The sequence below is a fragment of the Cinclus cinclus genome, chromosome 5 (assembly GCF_963662255.1).
Source record: "Cinclus cinclus chromosome 5, bCinCin1.1, whole genome shotgun sequence".
NCBI classification, from domain to species: domain Eukaryota; kingdom Metazoa; phylum Chordata; class Aves; order Passeriformes; family Cinclidae; genus Cinclus; species Cinclus cinclus.
Window position 1 is genome coordinate 63050525 of NC_085050.1, and position 21756 is coordinate 63072280.

Genomic DNA, 21756 nt, shown 5'->3' on the forward strand with positions numbered 1-21756 from the left:
GGAGCAGGAGAGGGGGAAAAAAGCATACAAAAAGGGCTACAGAGGAAGCTCTCAGAGGCATGGGAAAGACAAAATAAAATACATTTTTAAATGCACCATGATGTTTTGTTTCCAATAGCTGTTGTTTCAGGCTGATGCATTTTAACTGAATTTTTCACTGATACTCAACAGTAGTGACCTGCATTTAAGGAACAGACAATGCTCACATTGTACATGCACCTCAATGCCAGGGGAACTCTGCACTCAGAATGTCATCATATTTCTACAGTAGTACCTCTTACAGAAAAAAAGAGAAACATTATTATGTTTTGAATCTGTTGGAGAGATGGGGATGGAGAGAATGACCAAATGTTACAGTTTCACCACGTAAACCCAGTCTTTGGGGAAGATACAGAAGAAATTAATTTGATAGTCTGACACGGAGCCTATTATACCAGCCCTCCTGATGCTGCAGAAAGAAGCTGGTCTAAGAGAAAAACAAAAGCAAAATATCTCATTCTCTAACTAATCCTCAGCTGCCTTTCATCCCATGGGCCTCCATCACCTGCCATAATTCTCATCAAAGACCTTAACTCAAACCACACAACCAAGCTCTGCACACAGCTGTCCTGCTGCTTCCAACAACATCTTTATTGCCCCACTTGGCAGCACTTTTGTACCTCAGCTCTACCAGCAATACTGTGCTAGCAGCTTCTTTTTGTACCACAGTGCCAGGGTAATGGGCACAGCAGAAGAAAATGGATAGACTGCCATTGCTCACTAGGAGAGCTGCACTGCTTCCACACTGAGAAATCTGAAAGCAGAGCCCAGACACAGTGGGGAGCCACCCCTGTGCCATGCATTTGCTCTCATTCTTTTCAGCAAAGTTGGAGACCAAGGTAAATCAGTGCAGTAGCCATGCCACTGTGCATTACACCACAGACCCACGCCATGCCCCAAGGCACCCCACTTTAAACTTCTTTAGGATATTCAAACAAGGTTGTCAGCAAGTCCTTTGGAAGATAAAAAGACAAGCAGAAGAAATGATAAATAAGACAGGTGAGTGTATTTTCCTTTTGGCCAGCCCTGGCTGTGTGCTAACCAAGGAAAGGAACAGAGTTAGCAAGGATGGTCCCAGAAGGGGTCAAGATCTGTGACGTCCTTTAAATACTGGGACAGCAGCTTTGAAAACAAGAGTTTCTTACTGTGTATTAGGGAAAGATTCTGAGCCACTTCTGTGAGTGCACGAGAGTGCACGAGAATGCACGAGAGTGCATTCATTTCATTTTTTGCAGGTCCTACCTTCAAAAAAACTAGTGGAAGGAGGGCATAAGGGACAAGGAGCAAGAACTGCACTGCCATCCCCCCGCTCGGAATGAGTGCCGTGGGCTTTGCCCCAGAGACTCACAAAACCCTCACTGTGAAGTGGGCATGCCTTTCTGGGGTTTAGAAAGCTATTATGAAAAGATAATGCAGAAAACAGGAGAAAGGGAAAAAAGGATAGACTGCTTAATCAAGGCTTGTGATCCATTCTCCAACTACCAAAGCTCTATGTTTTTTTGATTTTAAGATACTGTCTGTACTTTACAAAACAACTGTATTTATTGTAGTTCTGAATAACAGTATCTGCTTTTAAATGCTGAACTGTGTGAATCAAGTCAGTCTCAAGCAACTATATCCACGGTAGCAGTAAGTTTAACTGGGTGGACAATTAAAATGTAGAAGATGCAATAGATGAAACCCCTTCAATTTGGATTTCAAATGTGAGCATATCCTAGCAGCACAGCTGGATAAGCACCATTTAACAGTGACCCAAAAACATGAGCAGAGTTTGTTTTATTTCCTGCTTCCAAATCAAGTGACAACTTAGATGCTGGGATAACAGGAAACTTCAGTAGGGGAGTCTCTCTCCAGGCAAGGCTGATCACAGATAACTGCTACAAACTGCTTCAGAAACAAGCTTTATCTTTAACCTCAGTCTTCAGTCACTGATGAAATTTTCAAAGCAGACATCAGGAGGAAAGAGATTAGAGATCGGAGAGGAACAGGAGCAATTGAGAAGCATGATGTGTTTTGTCTCATGGTTTGTGCAACAACAAAACCCCATGCAGAAAAAAAAAAATCCATCAACTCTGTATCAACCAGGCATGCCTCTTCTAAAAGTTTATTTCTAGAACTGTGTTGAAGGGTTTTTAGAAATCCCAAGAACTTCTGTTGTGTATTAATAAGTAAATAGGACTCTGAAACTGAGAAAAAATACTGATCTAAAAAGAATTTCAGCCCTTCAGGCTATAAAACAGCAACTCTTAAGTATTTAAAACATTGAATCTAGCCTGCTAGCACCTGCTACTATTTTTGAAGGGTTTTCACACAGTGCATATGCGAACATTTATTTCAGTCCTGTAGTGAGTCACACTCTGAAACTGGCACAGATTATATTCAAAAACAAAAGCAATTCCATAAACTACACACTAATAAGGCAGATACAAAGGTTCTCTGGACCACAGTACAAAGCACAATTTAGCAGCAGAATAAGGCTTAAAGCTAGACAAGAGAACTGACATCAGCACCCTTGCTAATCATAGTACAAAAGCGCCTCTATACTTTGTCAAAGTGCAAAATGAGCTCACATAAATCACCCTTTGTTATTTGAAAATATCTGGGATTCTTAAAGCTTGATCTATTTTTAACATTTCAGTATTTGTTGCTGCAACGAAAGCTGTGCACTGCCCCACTGAAGTACAGAATATTGTGCTATTTGTGTTATATGTGCAAGGAAGAGATTCTTCAGCACCAGCTTTCCAAAGAGCAATCTCTGAAAGAGAGAGTGCACATGTGCAAATACATACTTATGCAAGTTCTAGTTTTTTGTTCCCCCCCCCACCCATTTTGGCATTTTTGTTTGAAAATTTTGTGTTTTCTCTTACAGAAGAGCATGCTACAAACTATTTCTCATAATCACTCAAAAAGATGCAACCAATTTATGTCACAGTAAAATTAAAGGTACCAATTATTTACCTGTCATATAACTGATGTTATTATCAACCATACATTATCAAACACTGAAGTCAACTGCTTTAAGTTTGAGAAGTCGAAAAAATAGCCAGAGTATGATTTACACATTTTGTACTTGTTTAATTCTGGGGGAAAATTTGTGCAATTTTGTTTTTTTAAATTAAAGATTCACTCAAATTTATAAAATATGTTTTTAATACAAATAGGGTTTAAAAATACATTTTATAACTATACTAGCAGTTAGTCACTAAACACTGCTTGCAGAGCAGAAGCCTAATTCAGAAGAAAAATGGCTCCTTTTAGAAGTGTTGTAAGGCAAACATCATGGCAATCAAGTTCACCAAAAGCCTGTGTAGCCTTTGTAAATTAATACGAAATACAGTTTAACAAGGTTTGCTGCTTTTCCCTCAGTCTAAGAAAGGCCTCGTGTGCCTCTGAGCTTGTTTTCTCCTCTGGGCTGCACAGCACATCAGCTGGGCTAACACAGGACACCACCACGCCTGCCAAACATTGTCCTGCTTCTGTCATGAGACCATCGCATCATGAGACCATCAGAACTACAGAAACCAGCTTGTTTGCCTGCTTTTGAGGGAGGCTGAACTGTGACAAGCAGCTCACCCACAGAGCATCAAATGATCAAAGGAACAGAGGAATTCTGTATTTTTCACACAGCATTTTCAGTAAGGTTACAAGGTAAAACCAAGACATTCCTATGACTAGGTTGTTGTTTTTATTTTTAACTAAGGTTTGTGCAAACTGCTGATTTCAATGAGAATGAATGGGCTAAGAAATTGATAGAAAGCATCATGCAGCAGTGTTAGTGTTTAGTTGGTTTTTGGCTTTTTTTTTAACTACTGCATACTACTGCATGAAGTACACAATTTACAGTATAATTCTACTCACAAGAGGTATGCCTGTTGAAGAAGCTGTAGCTACACTTCCCTTAATTTTTACATTTATGGATTATTTTCCCCTCTGCTCTCCTCATATACACTCCAGATGTACCTCATTCAGGTGCTGCCTGTAGTTCAAAGATGTAGGAAATAGGGGATGTATATGTAAATAGAAAGGGAAAGGAAGGAGGAAGGGGCAGGAAAGAGCAGATAATTTATATTTTTAAAATTATTTAACTTTCATTTTAAATTCCCTTAAGCTGTTGCTCCGGAGGCCAAAATGATTACATGACCTGTTTAAATATAAGCTTAGGAATGTTAAATGAAAGACAGCTTTTCTGGTCAATTTTTTACAGATTTAGCTCTCGCATGGTCAAGTGATTGCTCACTGATAAAATGATCAATTACCCTTCTGTAGTTTCCTACTGTTATTACCCACCATTCTAAGGTTGCTTAAAGCTGATTTTCCTCTTCTAGCACATCTGCCACCATTTTTCTTCTGGGTAGCATCCAGTCAAAAAGCCTTTCAAAACTCCTGAGCACTGGCTAAGTCAAAGAGGATATCCCTTACACCCCACCACAGTAACACTGCTAATAAATCTTTCCCCGTGGATAATCAGTAAACCCAAGAATAAAATTACAAATCTCAGGCCTTCCTTCTCATCTCTCAAGTGTGCAGATGTTTGTGCTTAGGTTTTCATCTCTGTATTCAGAGTGCTTTAAAAGGGCACTATTTGGCATCCTTGGCATCCTCCTTTCTCAGAGACATCACCTACAACCTGGCAGAAAGAAATTGCTTACCCAGATGCACAAGGAAGGCTCCAAAAAAAAGTACCTGGTGTTTCATAAACGTACAACAAGACATTTCCTTAGTCCAAAAGAGCTTATGAAGTAAACAGAAGATAGAAGGCAGAACATGAACCAGAGAGAAGTAGGAACAGCAAGAGACACCGTCTGAGGCAACTTCATAATGCCTCTTGTGGACATTTAGGTCCTGTAGCTACTATTGAGCATTTTTCAGTTGTCTGCTGGGATCAAGATTTAATTTTCTTTATGATTTTTGCTCCCATCTGTTTACTCTATCCCTCTCTTGTTGTTAAACAACAGTGAAACTGGTACATGTCTTTGACAAACAACCAGAAAAAGGATCCCCAAACAGCAGCTGAGTATTTCTGCTCCTTTTTGCCTCCACATTTCCAGTGTCCAGGTATTCCAGCCATCACAGAATACAAACACACCTCTGGCACAGCTTCACTGACTTGTGCATTAGACCTGTGCCCTGCATCCCAGTAGAAGCTCAAATGAAACAAAAATAAAAGTGTTCTTTCACACTTTTCTGCTTCTTTTAAAGTCCTCTTTGTGATCAGCCTAGACCAGTGACGACTCTCTCTGAGGAGCTGCATCCCACAAGGCACGTACCAGGGAGCACTGCTGGGAAGTAGCACAGAGAGGTCACATTAGGTAACAATCCTGCAAGTACAGGACTTTAGTTTTTCCACTTGCTGCTCTTCCAACTTGAAGGACTAACTCCAATGCAATGAAATTGTAAAATTTGAAACGTTTTCCCTAAGGAATTAACACTTGCAGATTTCCATATGGATTTCTAGATAGATTTCTTATTTTGGGGTGCTTTAAAGAAGGCATTTTCTGTAAATCTTTTAAAATCTTTTTGGTTGGTTTTGTAGGTTTTTTTTTAATCTGGTTTCTTTTTTAAAGGCCATATCATGAGCACCAGGAACTGAAGAATATGCAATTACTAGATATTTCTGAAACCCTTGTCACAACACCAACTGGCAATAGACATCCTCTTATCCTCTTCCCTAAAAATTATGCCCTTTATTTTTTGAAACCTAAGACAGAATAACTAAACCAAGAACAAAAAAAACCCAAAAAAACCCCAAAGCATATTTAGTGTCTTGATTCTATACAGCAGAATCAGCAATTCCATGATTTGACAATAGTCCAAACATTCTACTCTTAGTAGTGCTAGATACTAAGACGTGTAAACAGATTGCTGGAAGACAAACAAATGCAATATGAGGAAAATACTGAATATGTTATGACTTTCTTTAAATACTTAAGACTTGTTTTCCAGGAAGCACCATCTTTTCTCACTGAGCAAAATAAGGAAAAAACAGTCTCAGTGGAAGTTTCCACTCTCCTGGCCATCATCCTGATCATCTGTTCCGAATACACACAAGGCCAAAATTTCCTGTTTTCAAACTATTGTCACCATTTTCTAGTCTTGTGCTGTCGATTCTAACTTTAGCTTGTTAAATAAACAAAACACTGAAAATGCAGCAGAACAATAGTTCCACACACTTTTACTGTGAGCTCTGTTTCATAGCTGATGTTTCAGCACGTGAGTTAAGTCCGCCAGCATGAATTAAAGTGCCAAAAAAAGGTACAAAATAAAATGCTGACAATGTAGCACAAATTGCTGCTTTGTTTTGTGAATCTGAAACTAGGTTAATATCTTCATGGCTCTCTCCATTTTGCATGAGAATTCTTAATTTTTTCTTGCCTTTTGCATCTTTTTTTCTACATCCTTATCCCTATTCCCAATGTGTAATTGTGCAGCCAGGTAATTCACATTAAACTGATCCTTTTTACAGCTGGGTTCAGCAAGTACTTTTCTGCAACATGTCAGAAATTTTTTAATGGCAAGCACAAACTTACTCCTGCACACCAGCGAATTATCACCATCTCTTCACCAAAGGAGAGCCTGTTCAGAGCTATACAGAGCAATAAAGCAGGAGCCCTGCAGCCCCCAGCTCACTGTCTCCAAGCCAGGAACAGTGACCAGATCATCTCTCTATTCCTACATCCTCTAATCCAACTGAAAAGCTTATAAAAGTTCCATTGTTTCTCACCTCTTGCAAACCCACCTTTTCACTTCTGGCCATTCTCCTCCACCACCCATCCTGTGTGGCCAAGATATAGCCCCTAGGAACTTTCTGGGAGCACGTTCCCCATCACTGATCTGAGCTTTGCCATCTCCTCTCACCACTCCATCTCACTCCTTTGTCAGCAGTGAAGACACAACACTCACAGCATGAGGTCTGCTTTGGCACAAGGAGGAACACAGCTATTGCAGGTCCCTTACTCACACATCTATATAGCCTTTGGTTTGCTGCCCTGTCTCCCAGAATATTTCTGAAATTTGGTCACTTCCTCTCTGACCATGACCATGCTCTGATCATCCCTCTCTCTAGCCTTTCCCTTACCCATCCGGTTTGAAATAATGCTGCCAGGAGAATCCCCCTTCTCTCATTCTGAATACATCATTTTCTGTTTTAAAGTTCCCCATTTATTGACTTGTTTTATTGTACTTGTGGGCCTCTTTTCCTATTTTGAGGCTTTTTCTACTTAGAAAGATCCGTGTTCCTACTTGACTCTTTCCCTCTTCAAGTCTCCCCCTATTGCTTTTTGCTCTACCACTGATTTGGATCGTTTTTCCTTCTCTCCTGCATCTCTCATTTTTCTTTTGAAGGCTTCCTGAACAAATAAGCAAGGGCAAGACATTGCCTTCCTTCAGATTTCTCCTAAAGATCAGCCTCTTTGACAGTGCTTGTGATCACCCAACCGAATTACAATCTAGCTTTGCATCATATGGATTTATTTTGAAAATAATGTTTCTGTGTATTCACCAGACAAAGGTTTGTTTGTTTAAGTGTTGTTTTTTTTTTTTTTAAGTTGCTTCAGTCTTTTCATCAGCTTTTAATTAGAAGTCACTTCTCCCCACAACTCTTAATCTAAGAAAGCAAATAATCCGGGGTAGGCTCTGCCCTGTTTTTAGAAGTCTCTGTACATTGCTTTTCACAAGGATTACCACTGTGCTGACAGGGCTCCTTAACAAGACAAAGCAGAGAAGACACCAGCCATGCCATTTGATTTGAATTCCACCGTGCTCATGACTGTAGGTTGCATGAAGCAACACCCAGAAAAATAAAAAAAAAAAATTGTATTTATAAAGATGTGAAAAATTCAAAGCTGAGACGTAAAGCCTACGCTTCACTGATACAAACAGCTGCTTGCCTTCTAATGGGCATAACTGGGGATTAACAATTTCACCACACATTTTTATCCATTCATTCCTCATTTCCTAGGAGGACGTTCGTTTCAAAGCAGCGTTTGTAACAAGTTGGGGAAAAATTCCCATTTCTCCAGATTACAAACCCAGTGCTTCCTGTAATATTTTGTACAAACTGAATTTTATTTATTTTTTCCTTCTTACTCTCCTGTGTAGATATCTATCTTCATCATCTGTGAAAGACTTACACCCAAGGAACAGCAAGAGGGGACACCAGAATGTTGTAACCTGACAGGGGTTTGGACCCTCTAAAGGACCCTGCAGTTGCAATGACCATACAACACATGCTTGAGTCACTGCTTCATGTTTGGATCACTCAACCATGCTCGTTTTGCAAACAATGCAAGAGTTTTCTACAGATGACAGGAGGCCAAGCATTCTGCACATCATCTCTTCAACAAAATACTCATAGGCTTAAATCCTGTGCTTTGTACACCCTACAAAAGAAAGGGGATTTAAACTACAGAAGCATCAGTATCCCCAGCTTCAATAGGGAATGATGAATTAAGAGGGATTTAAAAATGAATTAAGGATGATGGTACAAAGATACCCCATAATTTCTACCATTTGCCTCCCAAGTAACTAACCTGGTTTAACCTACCAGTTGCATTAAAGAATCTCCTAGCCATCCATTAACACAAAGTCTCCAATGGAAATTCAGTTTATGCTTTAAATAATCCCTGCAAATTAAATTCAGGACATGTTGACACTCCATCCTTATCCATTCCTCACAAGAGCAAGGATACACAGTCACTGAAAATATTTGAAAATCAAGCATGTGCAGACCAAGGCAGCAGCCTCTCTTGCAAATAGTCAGCCACTGCTCCAGCAATGAAAGGACTGACACTTACTCAAGCCCTTTTCCTCAGGCACAGTGAAGGGAAAGCTAAAGGAAACCTATTGTTCTGCCAAAGCTTCACAGGGGGAATCAGCACAGCAGTTTTTATATACTGTGAGGCATTGCAAGGAATTCCTTATTCATATTTAAGGAACATGTAATTCTTCCCCTGTGTATAAGAAAGGGGAAGAATTAGGACTGGCAATTCACATTTTAACACTAAAACTATGAACTTTCCCATTACAAATCACCAGATCTGAAATGAGCATGTGCAGAGATGGCAGGGAAAGTTGCTAAGAAAAGTAAAAGCTAAGATAAAATAAAAGTCAGGATTCTGTCTGATAAACAAATTCTCACTTTACATGGCTGAAAATATTTACCAATTGGGCTCCAGCAGTTTTTTCCTAGCAGAACTGAAGAACTCCAGAGAAAAATTTATTTCAAAATAAACAAGCACAAAGTCCAAATTCTTTTCAAGACATTATGATACATAAATTCCTTTCACTATGCTCCTTAATCCCGAGTTTCTACTGTACGAAAAAAACCCAAAACTTTTCCCAACAATTCAAACAATACTTTTAGATTCAAATAACTCACTGGCAGTAACAAGATGGTTAAAAAAATTCAGAAACCATCAACATCACATACCAATAGCCAATTCAAGTACATACTGGGATACTTAAGAAAATTAAGAAAAAAATAAGAAAATTAAGATTCTTCAATATAATTACTTGGATTATCTTACAAAACACTCCTCTAGATCTCATCAGCTCACATGAAAAAGTTTTGTGGTCCTTCCTGGACTGTAACAGTACCCCTGTGCTGTCCATTATTAGGATGAACAGCTTTGTAGAACATAAACACCACAACCAATTCCCAGTTGTGTGAACAGACAAGGAATCACACACAGCTCTTCAGTAACAGCACAGATACTAAGGTAAAATGTATTTTTAGAGAGCTGTAGTAACACACCTGGCACATACCCACAATGTACTGGAGCAATACATCAGAGCTTTTGTTTGCACTTCATGGCACAAAACCTTTCTCTTGTTTTTCTTTTTCAGAGCTAGTGATACGAGTGAACAAACAGGTAGAGAGGTTTAGGCTCTTGCTTCAGAAACAGAATTCACCGAGTTAAGTTGTAAATCAAAACAAAAGGTCTTTTTGAACAACAAAAAAAATAAATTTCAAGCACAAAGATAACATTCTTTAAGGAAGCCCCTGTTTACTCTCTCCGATTCATTCTCCCCATACCTAAATTACAAAGCAGAAAAGTAAACAGCATCAAGAACACAGTTTTTGACTAGTTTACCTCTTCAAGTCTTCACAAAATGTAAGCGATGTCGTGGCCATTTCTGTAGTTTTGTCTACCCCAAAATAAGCAAAGCTTTCTTTTTCCTGCCGGCTTCCCACCTCACTCTACACCACCCTATCCTCATAACCTTTGACCAACAGGAAGCAGACACAATGGACTGAAAATAACAGCAATTGTAAGATTTCAAATGATTTAATACATGAGGGGTGGGCTTAAGAGTTGAAAAACTTCCCTTGCTTTGGTTTTTTCAACAGCTGCTTAAAACACGTTATCTACATAGACTTAAAATGTTAGTTCAAAATCCTAGGTTAAATGGGGCTAAAAACTGTGAAACTTTTATTAGGCACTATTAAGAGCACGGAGGTATGCTTGCAACAAATGCTTGCAAATGTTGGGATTTTGTGTTCAAGTCATAGTCATTAGGCTGCTATACACAACAAACTTAGTTTTCCAACAGTGTAAGCAAGAGAAGTTTCTAAGAGCATTCTGTCTTTCTTTACAAAAACTTTTAAAACTTTCTTTTAAAAACTTTTATCTGAGCTCTTAGATCAGAAATAGGTATACGTCCCATAAAATTAGAAGACATTCTTGTAAGAAATGCAAGCGTCCATTTAAACACCGCAGTTCATCTGTGGTGATGGAAAGTCACAGGTCAGTTTGCTAAGACAAAAAGGACTTTTGCTAACTCTGAGTAGCCAAGATGCACTTTGTGGTGTAGAAGGAAAGATCTTTACTCCTCACATAAGAGCCCAAGCAATGATCCCATACATACCTTCATTAACAGTAAAAAATTCACGTGCTTTAAACTGTGCCAACAGCTTGGCACAAACACTGGAGGGTTACAGATTCCAAAGTCCAAACAGGCAATTACAGCACTTCTTGTTATTAGTTTTAATGGTTTTTTTGCCTTGCACCCCAAGTACTTGCTGATTATTATTTTGCAAAGCCACAATCACATTCCAGGTTCCTCCTCTGTGCTTACACCACAACACACAGATGTCACAGCCAGAAGAACAGAAGCACCAACTCAGAGAGGGGCTCACCTCTTGTACCAGAGCTACAGTGTGCTTTCTGTACAAAGGAAAGGGCAGGGGTGGGATAAAGAGTCAATGTCATTTTTTACACAAACTCCTGGTCCTGAGCACACCAAACCCAAGGCTCTCCCAAAATCAGAGAGGTTGGTAACATCCCCTACCTTGCAAACACCAAGCAAAATTTCAAGCCGTGAGTACGACATGGAATAGCTACAAGCATGCTGAAGTGCAAGGCCATAGTAATTTTTCAACATTATTAATGTTCCAACATAATTCTGAGTACGTTTGCTACCCCACGCACACACTTTATCAAGCATTCGCTGCACCTCCATTGCACATTAGGTACTGCTCCATTTCAGAGGCATTTTAATAATGGAATTACAACAGAAACATTCTTTTCTTGGCAGGGGAAGCTCAGGCACTGCATTTCTGCAGGACAGGACTGGATCTACGTTGTCAATGCAGTATTTCATTAAGGTCTGCTAGAGCTCAAAATAACTACAGAGAAGCCCCTCACAGCTCTTGGTATCCAACAACAACTTCCAAATAGAAAACATTCAAACAGCACACGAGCAAACTCCTGGGCACAGCAGCCCAAGCCACCACTGACATGTTAGAGGAGCAGCTTGAAACACAAATAATTCAACAAGGAAAGTAAATATGAAGTCCTCAGCCAGCCTGCAGTTTAAGAGTCCCTTGATACCACTCTGTCTGCTAATAGGATCCTCCTCTTCCCTTCCCCCATTTTAAGACACAACCTGATGCCATCACACCAAGGAATAACAGAGAAAGGATATCCTGCCTAGATTTTCCATTATACAGATCAAATCATCAATCCAGAGAGGTCTTTTCTTACACATGTGATAAAAAGAAGATGCTTCCAACTGATAAACCCTGAGAGGAAGCAAGGTTGGCTCTATGACTATTTTTAAGTAGTTAGCATTCACACAATGGCCTAAAATTAATGGCCAACCCCCAGGGTCCATGAAACCTTCATTATAAATAAAACGAAAATTAAAATATAAGGAGTTAGCATGTTTGAGAGGGGGAAAGCAAAAAAAAAAAAAAAAGAGAACTAGAAGGTGACAGATACAATTATGCTTCTTCCTAGACTCACCTTGAATTCAGTTTGGATGCTAAGTTTAAGTAAGTGAAAAGATAGGAAGCTTTATGTTATTTTCTCTAAAAAATGCAGCATTTCCTTCAAAAATTGCTGGGTGAAATCTTTCTTCAACAGCTCTTGTCATTTTGACTAATACTCTTTTGCTGTAAATATCATATGACAAAAAGTAAGCAAACAGAGAAAAATAAAAATATCTTTATTTAGCTGTATTATGAAAGGAGGAACTTGTTTCTTAGCCCTCATTTCCAAGGGCAGATACCACAGCTGTGCTGCAGCTCCAGCTGAACAGCTCCTTGAATCTCACCACCTACCAGACAAAGGGCATTTAGTTTAGCAAATGTCCAGTGTTTCACATTTAGCTCAGTTAAAAGCATCCCACATCTAAGGCTTCATCTAAGCATAAGAAAAGTCATGCTTTGTGCATCTGGACAGATGATAATTACAAACATCTTTGGCATAATCTGAGGATAAATAATTTAAGTGGCATCGTTTCAACGTTAAATTCACTAAAAATGCATTCTCCTGTCAGACATTTCTCTGGATAAAGAACAAGATGAGGCAAAAGGCCCTGTAAGACCATCCTTGTAATCTAGGAAATGCCCACAAACTCAAGACATTTTAAATATCACCATTCATCTCCACCTTCTACTGCTAAGAAGGATTTCTTCTTTTAAGCATTTCTCCTTGTGGAGGTTGTTGTTCTTGTTCTTCTTAATAACAGCATCCTTCTGATGAGTAACTAGGAGATTCATGGAAAACAAAAATTTCTGATCTCATCACAAACTATTCCCCTCCTCCTCTGTGCACTCAATAAAAAGTGAACAATTAGCCTGCTGTTTGCTCAGCACAGTGAGATTGTTCATTCCTTCATTTGTATCAGATCACATCACATCACAGAATAGAGAAAAACATTAAAAATACTTTAAAGAAAAAAAATCTACCATTACACTACCAACACTGCTCCGATAATTTACACCCCATCAGATTTTTATTATTTATTTTGGTAGTTTAGAGCAAGATTCAAGTGTTACCTTACCCTTTACATAATCTGGTCTGAAAAGTACTTCACATTTTTACGCTTTGCTCTTTGACATGAAAAGCAAGTGCTGCATTATCCAACTGGTTTTTTCCACCTTTTTTTTTTTTTTTTTTTTTTTGGTAACAGTTTCATAACTGGTTTCATTTGCTATAAAAGCGTTTAATTTTTAACTTACAGGCAGGAAAGAAACTCTAAAACTGAACTCCTTGCTACTTTATTTGTTGTCTTTCTTATACACCTAAACGGCATCTACTTTGTTTACTGACTGGAAGCTCTTACCACTGCCAGCACTTCAGGAACAATGTGACTGTGGAAAGGGAAAAACATGTTTTTCTACATTTTGTTTGTCATCTAACAGAATTATAAGGTACACATGCAGAAGTTTGAAAATATTTTTAATAGCGGATAACCTCAAATGGACAAAACAACTTAATTCAGCAGGTATTTATCTCAACTCCTAACTTAACCCTTTTCATTCTGGAGTCACATATGAGTAATAATTAACTCATAATAATGTAATAAGTAATAATTATTTGCTATAGCACTGGTTGTTTTTCAATCTCTGTATCATGACATTGAAAAAATGCATTCCGTTTCAAACAATGACCGTTTTTCAGTCCTTAAAATGTAAAGAGCCATGAGACAAGAACAAGAGACATGAAATCAGAAACAAGGTTTCATTTTGTACAGTATCTTGTACAAAATTTTCCACCTCCTAAACCTCTATACAACATTATTATTATGAATCCAGTTAGACACACAGCTGATCTGATGATTTAAGGTTGAACATGTTGTTTTGCCTCTGCTGCAAACCTCTTTCTCCCAGAAAGCCACAGAGCTGAAGCTGCTTATTCACAACTTGAATCATGAGAGACAAGCTAAGACCAGCAATAACAATGTCAAACCAGAATTTTGGAAATCAGTGATGCAGAGTGACTGTATCTTTACTGTCACTGACTGTACAGGCAAGACACTACTAATGTCACTTTATTTGTGCTGCTGCTGTCAGCTCCAGCCCCCTGCCAGGCAGGTGCCACTTCACTGGAGCTACTACAGGATTTGAGAGCACTTAGTTATGCTCCACAGGCAGAGAGGCCAAAGGCTGAGTGACGTGGAAACAAAAGCATTCTCACTTTTGGTAGAAAGCTGATGTGCCAGAGTGGCCAGAACATCCATTCTTACACTCCCATTTAAAAATTTTCCACAGAAAATAAGACATATTCCAGCAGATTGGGCAGGTCAACTTAAGATTTTACTAAAGGAAAATTACACCACCTCCCAGTGAAGACCAGGAGATTCTGAGGATGGGATGATGGGATGATGTAGCCAGAGTATTTAGGTTCAAAAACAAAGTTTAAAACATGAGGCCCCATGGCAGGTGAACGGTATAAATATTGCCAGGGCTGCTCTGATGGATACAATCCAAATTGATTCAATCCAGAGGAAAATTATTTTGGTGATGAAAGTCGGGAATCAAAGTAACAATAAAAAGCACTTATTTTAATGTCTTGGCACCTTAACCACAATACACTGATCAATCAATTTTTTAGTCACTTCATGACTAATAAATAAGCATAACCAGTATTTATTGTATGCTTTCTACTTCTTACATCTCTGCTCAAATACAATAATAAAAGCACAGTTTAATGGTTCACAGATTGATGGTTTGCTATGCTATGAATTCCTCCCCATGGTGGCAGGGACAGGTGATTTTCTGCAATACCTTGTGCCTGAATTAGACATACAAATTAATCACCTTCTGCCTGGCAGCATCGGATGCAGCTTGGGGGAGAAGCTACAGCTGAACTTCTCTCAGCATTTAAAAGAGGTATCACATCATCCCGACAGAACTGACAAAATTCCCACAGAATGTTAGAAAAGTTTCAGTGACTTTATCACACTCAACAGAAATGAGCTGGCAGGGTAGAGAGCCATATACAAATGACTGCTTTCTCTTTGATTCACAATATTTAGATTGTTATTTCCAGCCCAGGTAAAACAAACTGGTGTTATGATACTATTGTTAGGCTGCATGTATAAACACACTTATGCACTTTTGGAGGCAGGCCAGCCAGCTCAGCAAACACATTACAAAAGAAACAGCAAAGAGGTAGATCATGAGCTGCTGCTCAGGTTCACCCACCAGGCTGTTATGGGAGGTGGGAAGGAAGAAAACACCACAAAACAGTGGAGCAAAATATGTTGTGAACACACTATTTTAAGAAATGTGGAAAGTTTCTTGGAAAAAAAAAAAAGGATGGCCAAAGACTAGATTCACGCTTAGCAAAATAACTCCTGAACATTTCATACAGACAGACAATCAAATAGTTTAAATCACCTGGCTTAACCCAAGGCAAAAGAAACAAAAAAACAGCAAATATAGATTTCTTACAGTGAAAGGAAATTGGTGGGCAAAGCACAAATTACCATCATCAAAATTTTAGCCAGTGGAAAAAAAACCTATTTGTTTTCTTTAAGAACAAAGAATAAGGACCAAAAAAACATTCTGGGTAACCTAGATCTTCCACTGTACTTTCTCAGTCTTACCTCCCTCTCTTCTGCAACAGCTCAGGCACTTGACTCCAATTCTCCACTCTACCCAACATTTATCTACAAAATTAAATTGAAAATATTTTTTTCCTCACTTCAGTCAGGAGAGGTGTTTGGAGACAGGCCATTTACAGTTGTTTTCCAGGGGACTCAGTTTACAGATACAGAATTGAAACAAGCATATCTGAACCAAGAGAGATTATGGATTTTTTTCAGCCATTTTAAAACCAGCCTATACTAGCAGAAAGAGAGATATAAGTTTTACATAAGGAAAGCAGACTAACAAATACAGTCATGGATTAATGTCCCTAGCTTTCACTCTGTCTTGGTGACCCTGAAGTCATTTATCTGTTCCAACACCAACAGGGCTGAGGTATCATCCCCAGAGTTCATTTTCCAAGCTCATACAACATGCAGAAAGAAGAAAGCTCCATGAAGAAGTAAGGCCAGCAACTCATTCCCTTTAGAAAGGGTCTTGTGAGGTCTCTCATTTGTGATTTTCTCTGCTTTGTTCACAGGAGATGCTCTAGAAAGGATAAGCTGGGCTGCACTCATACAAACAAAGGAGGTTTTCTATTTTCATAATCAAAACACTTGCCTTGTATCATGGAAACACTCCATAATTTTATATTCTGTTCAAAGGAACAGGTCCTTCACTGGCAAAATACAGCTGCATAACAAGGCCTGGCTTTGCCCTTAAGGTAAAAAGTAACTGCAAAGTAGTGCCATTAATAGAGTAGCCCCAAACATTTCAGGAAGCATCAGGACTTGACCATGGTCTCAGAAAAGATCTTGAGATAATTCATACTTGAGAGCAAGCTGAAGTTGAAATGGAAAATATTTTCATGAGTATACATTCATAAGATATTGTAGAAGTCAATTCACTTCAGTCTACAACACAGAAAAATAATTACAGTAAAATAACACTTTGTGAACAGTTCAAAAGTTTTTTTCAAAATGAAAAAAAATACTACACTTTTCAATTAATTTATTTTCCTAAGTATTTGGTATTAGAGGAAACTTTACTTGATTTTGCATGCAAATAAATTATTGGCCTGCCTCTAATTTGCCTATCACTGATAGCCAGTATAACCCTGGATTTTAAAATCAATCACAAGATGATATCTCCTACCATCAAGCTATGCCACTTTTAGTAAGCTGGTAAAATAAAACCTGAAAACTTGATGTACATTTGCTCTGCAGATCACAATCCACACTGGTGTCTGTAACCTGTTACTAACTTGTACAAGTTTGTGATTTTATCTTTTGTCAAATACACATGAAAGAGCATTGTCTTCATAATGTGTGTGTGAATATTGCCCCATTTCTTCACACAGTGGAATAGTCTGTTGTGGTGGACTTTTGGTTTTGTGGCGGGTTTTTTAAAATTTTTTAATTTTTTTTTTTTCTGACATCAGGTCCAAAATAGATCCTAGACAAAGGCCACTTCCTCACAGAACTGCTAAATAAATAAACCACATTTGACAACAGAATTCAGAAGATAATGCATTGCTGGGGCTCCCTTGCCAAAACATAGAATATGTGTGCTTTTGTCTCACTGGATGTGCTTATTAGTGCTATACAGCACCTTGTGTAAGCAAAACAAATGGACAAACAGCTCAGGACACACAATGGAAGTTACAAAACTTCTGTTTGTACCCAAGCTGCCAACAGATTAACTGGACTATTTTTTAATACAGAAAAATCTAATTATACAGCAACAGTGGTCACTACCAATCTCACAGTAGCAGTCCTGACTTTCCAAAATTCTGGTCTAGTAACAGTTGCATTATAAATACTGTAAAACTGGAGATCCAGAATAAGAAACTTTGCAGCTTGCTAGCAAAAGCAAAGCTCAAGTATAGGACTAATCAAGCATACTAATTTTAATTTGAAATTCAGTGTTTTCAATGGGCTCCTTAAAACCACCAGCATGTCAAGAAGTCAGGTGGGGTTTCTGTGCATCACCAGCTCAGGTGTGAGCACATGCTGCCTGCCACACTGCTTGTAATCAGGACAGGCAAGAGGATAAGGAGTGACACTTACACTACACCTCATCACAAAGGCAAAGCCAACCTGCAGGAGGAACACAGACACTTTACAAAAACACAACAGTGAACACAGACACTTTACAAAAACACAACAGTGACACACAGACTGCGATATTCCATAGGAAGTTACACAAAGCACATCCTCCCAACATTAACAGCACAGAATTTCACAAAGAACAGCAAAGCATGATAAAACTAGCACAAGGCTGACAATGATTTTAAGGGAAAACTGCATCATCATACAGAACCTTACTTTTAAACACAGAAAGACGGAACATTCTTCATCAGCCTCCAGCTGCTGCAACTATTATCCAGGAGAAAAACCCAGCAAGATCTCCATTTCAGCATCAAGGAGAGCACTACACTTATTTAGCATCAGTTCCCAACAGCAATACAACTGAAAGCTCTGCAATCTGGTCGACTCAATGAAGGTTTTAATCATCTAATGAGATTACCTCATCCGTGTGTGGTTTCACAATGCAGTCTCAATGGTAGCCCATTATGGCAGTCCCCTGACATGCAGTATCAATCATGCTAATCGGCTTACTCTGCTATCACTCCTGCAGAGACTCACTGCCAAGCACAGAAACCAGAACCGGGCACAGCTTCCACCCCACAGGTTAAAAGGAATTGTGTAGAGAGGACACTGCTAGCTCCAAACGTCAAAACATTCACGTCGCTTCTATCCAGCAGGTTCTGAGCCACGTTCTGTTGTTAAATTTGACATACATATGCTATGCGTTCCATAGAACATGAAGTTTACCTACAGCAAATTACGTGCCTACACTTGATAAATATCACATTGGAAAAATCTTAAAGCTGCACAGACCATCAGTGGCTGCCTTTCCTGTAGCACGAGCTTCTTCCCCAGGTGCCAACAAGAGGAGCTCACAGAGCAAAGCCCCCTGCCCATTTTACTGTTACCAATATAAAAATGCTACAGTGATTAATGCTCTTCATTCATCAACGCCAGGAGCATCCAACTTCAAAGTGACATAAGGCATGTACAAATAAAACTTCTCCATTTGAGAGACGAGGGTAATGAGAACAACTAAATATTAAACACACACGCAACTAACACAACTAACATGAAGCAGCTTTACATGTTTACAACCCTGATTATCAGCCCACTTTGTTGGGACAAGCATCCAAAACTCTTCTGAATACACCTCACTCCACTGCCAGAATACTCACTTAAAATGGAAATGCAAAATGGGCAAACCAGCACAGCAACGTCAGGGCAATAATGCTTTGGACCTTGTTATCCCAAATTAACTGCCTAGTAAGCCACTGGCTCAGTTGGCCCAACAGAAGCCAGGATCTTACTAGGGACTCTTGTTTTGCTGAGCAATCTTTTTTTTTTTTTTTTTTTTTTTTTTAGACATTAAGATACCAAAAAAGTAACTTTGTGGAATTTGACATTCAAGACAAAACACATATCTTGGAAAATATCTACATTTTCTGCCCTACTTTTCCACAAGCATACTCAATTCAAGCAGTTCTATTTTTAGGATATCATCTTTGCCCATCCCAAAGTGAAGGCAGACAGCTCTAGTTCAAATAATTAAGTAAAGACTTATATATAATTTACCCTTGCTACTCAAATACATATTAGTCCTTCAGAAAAGAATACAAAATTGTAATACAGTTTAAAAAAAGCACAAAATCAAAACTCTAGGTACAAATCAAAAACGCTTCTTCCACTATTTCAACAGAATAACTGAGATGATATAAAGGAAACAGGACAGAGGAGAGGAGGGAAAATGCTTGTGACTTGGCTACAAAGAGAAGGAAAAATGTAACTCTCTAATAATGTTTTACTTCATCTAAAGTATCAAATATTGGCATTAAAAGTGGTGTTATTATTCTGCCACTAGCTTAACACTGAAATCCACCTAGAATGGGCAACTCGTAGCTGGTCTCTGTAAGCATGGAACACTCACAGTGCAGAAGTGTCTATCTTTAAACTGCTGAGCTGTTACTAAACTAAATATTTAATTCTGTCCCATCCAGGAACTTTCTATTGTTTTCAAATTTGAGCAATTTTCCAAAAGTCTCTTCCTTCTGAGACAAAGATTTTCCTTTCCCCCCCACCCCTCTCCCCAGAAAAAGCTGTTGTTGAAAATCATTGAAATGCCTTCCAGAATCTCTCAGCCTTGCTACTGAAACAATTTAAGAGGGGTAGAGGACAAAGAAGGACACCTTGCTTAAACAAACCAGTAATTACCTCATTTTTACTCCCTTTCTCACACACAGCTTACAACAGATATCTAGGACCAAAAGTCATTAGCACAACCAGTTAAAACATGATTTAGCTAAGACAATACTATAATGGGAGATGTTAGGCAACCTAAAACTTTGAAATTCATTGGATGGTGTATCTGTAATAAGATTCCTGATGTTATTATGTTAGTTTTCATAGGGATCCAAAATGTTAATTAAATGAAAAGTCAAAAAATGGGCGAGTTGCACTCTCAAAAGCCACCCCCCAAAAACAAACAAACAAACAAAAACCCCAGAAATCAAACAAACAAAAAAAACAAGAGATCAACTTTAAATGAAATCTGTTTTACCATCCCAAGTTTGCTTAATGCCTCTGCGTGATGCTCTATAAAATTGTCATTTAGATTAAAGTAACTCTAAGCTCAGGTAGGAGAGTCACATAAAGCCCAGGGGAGCTGCGTTAGGATGAAAGAATTAATTTTTAACAGCAGAACACAGAATTTATTGGCTTTCTGTCACTCATTTATCAGTGGGACCATATTTCTCCCACAATAATTTTTGTTATTCTCAGCAGAAGGGGCACAACAAGTCCAGAAATAAACACACTGTGCTGCTGACCAGACTCAGTCTGAGCATCACAGAGATACCCAGGTAGTTGCTCATTACTGTGAAAGAGCAGTGAATCACCAAGAGTGCTCAGAGGATAAAAAAAGGGGAAAAGAAGTTGCCCTGAAAAAAAAAAAATCAAACATATCAAGTCACTATTCACCTTTCTGCTCATTTTTCTGGAGGATCTGCAATGGGGAGGAGGGATAGGAGAGACCAGAAGGTAAGAATTCATGCATGCAGTTCACCATTCAGAATAGACTAAGACTAAATTAAGAAACTGCCTTCCTTTTGATAGAAACAAAGTGACAGAATCATGCAATTCCTGGATTTACTTATTCTTGTTGATCTCCAAGGTCCTAAATACCTCTCCTAGAGCAAGATAGGCATCTTAAAATTGCATGAGCATGCAAGCAAACAGAATGGAAAAGAGTGAAAGACAGGAAGAAACTGATTTTCAGTGCAGGACAAGTAGGAAATAGTGATTTGTTTTGGAATAGGAACTGCAATTATAAAAATAATTATAAAAATATTTCCAATCACTGCCACATATCAGGAAATTATTATCTCAAGCCTGGTATGCAAGACCATAATAATGCTTGATGCCTGGCAAGTCATTTTGGGTCATAAAAACATGCTATTTCTGGCACATTTCTCGTTGGTCAGAACCTACAGATTGCTCCACACTTCTAACCAGGACATTGCAATAGGTGCAAATGTTGAAAGAAGGCTTTAAGAAATATCTTCCCACCTGACATTAATTTCTTTCTGACTTCATTATGATGAAGCAGAGTGTGAAGCTGCACTGGAACTTACACCCACAGAAAAACTTTAAAGATGAGAAAATGTTTCTGGAGGTGGACATTTGACCACATTACGTACAGGACTGGGGTTGTTTGGGTGTTTTTGTAATTTTGCATATTTAAAAGAGTCCGTCCTGGGAAAGTGCAGGTGCTCCTCAGGCCAGCATGCTTTCAAACCTCACCTACAGGATTTG

General features: G+C 38.7%; 1 protein-coding gene across 2 annotated transcripts in view; it reads right to left on the reverse strand.

The window, feature by feature from the left end:
- Positions 1-21756, reverse strand: part of GAB1 (GRB2 associated binding protein 1) — a 94982-nt gene that overhangs the window by 39005 nt on the left and 34221 nt on the right. The gene's annotated exons all lie outside the window — the stretch shown is intronic.